Genomic DNA, 2,656 nt, shown 5'->3' with positions numbered 1-2,656 from the left:
AGGCAAGCAAATGGGATCTCCTTTTCCTAAGTATCTGTTGTTCATCTTACGCAAGCGAATCGTGTGACATCTGGTTGCTGTGGCAACATTTTGCATTTATATAGTGCCTAACGCCCCAGAGAATCCCAAAGTGCTACGTGTGCTCAGCCGCACCGTGTGCCTCCAGGGCGGGAGTCTACACGGGGGTAAGAAACACCCCCAAAAAGTACCGATGCCTTTTTTTTTAAAAAAAAAAAAAAAAAAAAATACCCCTACACCTGCACCAAAAGCTGTAATTTCTAACATCCAACCTGAAAGATATTTTAAGTATCAACAGCGATGCAGGACAAGCAGGAAACGCGCAGGAGAGATTCTGGCAAAGCGCACAAACTTCATTCAGAGATTCCCTCGAATGACAGCTCTTGTAGCCCAGATCTTTGGGTATTTATGGAAAGCCTTAGCTCATTAGTCATGTTGTGTGTTTCAAATTTTTAACTTTTAGATAACCTTTAAAAAACACAGGAATTGAGAACAGGGAGTTGGCAAATTCCCAGCAGACATTTGCTATATTTAGAAAGAGAGAAAAACATTCTATAAAGGAAGAAGGTCCAATCTTGCTATTGTGAGAGCAAGCCGGGTTTTTTTCCTTCTTTTCATCCTAAAATAAACTATTTTTCAGTCCATCTCTCTGGAAAGGATCTTGGCTATGAACTGTGGCAGGGTTTTGGGACTAACCTTGGTTATTCTCTCCAGATTTAGAATATTTATATGATTCATACTACAGAGACAGTTGCACAAAATTCACACCCCTTACTGCAGACTGGGTCCCAGATATGCACCCTTCCACTTCCAGCAATCATTTTCTACCAGATCATACTTTGCGGCAGTTTGGAAGAGAATATTAAAAAAAAAAAAAAAAAAATTTGTTTTCGGTTTGTCCAGGCATATTTTACCTAGAGAAATCTGGGTAACAACAGGGTAAGATACTGTCCAGCTCACACTCCTTTCAAGAATCACAGCAATTTAAGAACAGGAAAAGAAAGATTTCCCACCTCTGCTTGTTTAACATATTGCTGTAGCTAGCACATGTTCAAAGTCACTGACAGACGCTGTTTTGAACACACAGCAAAACATTATGCAAACTCTTTTAGCCTTCGTACGTGGGTGAGAAGAAGCTTCCAAATAAGAAGTTTACAAGGATTTCAATCTGTAAGTACTTTAGTTAGAGACTGTGCAACTATATAATCGGAAGCTCGATCTTGAGCAGTGTACGCGGAGGCTCCCGCGTCTCTAAGTATAAGGCTAAAAAAACAATCAGCATCGATCACTGGCAACTACGCTGTGCTACCGACGCTTCTCATACCTACTGTTCCAGACGAGACCAGAAAGAAGAAAATATACTGGAACCTGAGAATTTATCCCTTATGGCTGTTCTTATTTAAACCCATGTTTTCCCTCCACAAACATGAAAAACGCAGATCAGCAAAAGCTATATTCCTAAGTGCAACAAATGCTACAGAATTTAAAATATAAGGCATTAAAGCGTGAAATTAATTGCCATACAAAAATTAAGATACGGTCTTTCTGGAGTAGCCATCATCTGTGTTGAAAAATTACACTGGCAAGTGGTTTCTATTAATACAGCTATATCTGGGGAAGAGAAAAAAACCTACGTATCATGTATTCTGATGAGTCCAAGCATGAGATCTTCTAAACCTGCTAGTGACTAGTTAGAAGAGAGATTTCTGTAAACCTGCACTGGCAATGGCTGCAAGGAAAAAAAAAGTGGACAAACTCAGCTAGAGAACACACAACTCTGGAGTATTTAGTTGCTATTTTTACCATGGTTTTAGTCAAGGTGCTCATGGAAATAAAAGCAAGAACCAGGCTCTGTTTGAGGAACGTGCTTGTTTTCCCGCAATAAGCTCACACAAAACTTGAGACACATTCACTGCTTTAGTGCCCACTGTGAGCAAGACTATAAAGAGTCAGATTTTCATGATTTTGTGCATCACCATAACCTTCTCATAGCCTAAGAAATAATAAAAACCCTTCCAGTGTGGACATGGACCTCACACAGCAAGAGGTTTCCTGGTGCTTTGAGACCTTCAAGCAATACACTATTCTGCAGCGATTGCTACGTGACAGGCAGCTTGCAAGCCTTACATTCCCAGAGTTGATTTTGACAGGACAGATTAGAACAGACATTAATTTTAATCTTCAAAGTTTCTCTGTGTCCTGGTTTTGGCTGGGACAGAGTTAATTTCCTTCCTAGTAGCTGGCACAGTGCTGTGTTCTAGATTTAGTAAGAGAAGAATGTTGATAACTCACCAATGTTTCAGTTGTTGCTGGGTAGTGCTTAGACTGGTCAAGGACTTTTCAGCTTCCCCTGCTCTGCCAGGGGCACAAGAAGCTGGGAGGGGGCACAGCCAGGACAGCTGACCCCAACTGGCCCAAGGGCAATTCCAGACCATATGATGTCATGCTCGGGCTGACCCGTGGGGTGAAAAGGACTGCAATCACTGCTCGAGGACAGGCTGGGCATTGGTCATCCGGTGGTGAGCAACTGCGTTGTGCTCCGCTTGCTTCGTATATTATTATTACTACTGCTATTTTACTTCATTTTATTTCCATTATTAAACTGTTTTTATCTCAACCCATGGGTTTTCTCTTCCGA

The 2,656-nt window shown here is 41.3% G+C and overlaps 1 protein-coding gene across 1 annotated transcript in view; it reads right to left on the bottom strand.

The window, feature by feature from the left end:
• The window catches only part of HSD17B12 (hydroxysteroid 17-beta dehydrogenase 12), a 57,807-nt gene that overhangs the window by 33,606 nt on the left and 21,545 nt on the right, over window positions 1-2,656 (bottom strand). The gene's annotated exons all lie outside the window — the stretch shown is intronic.

This window comes from Egretta garzetta, unplaced genomic scaffold, assembly GCF_000687185.1.
Source record: "Egretta garzetta isolate BGI_Z169 unplaced genomic scaffold, ASM68718v1 scaffold329, whole genome shotgun sequence".
NCBI classification, from domain to species: Eukaryota; Metazoa; Chordata; class Aves; order Pelecaniformes; family Ardeidae; genus Egretta; species Egretta garzetta.
This window is presented reverse-complemented; position numbering and strand designations above follow the sequence as displayed.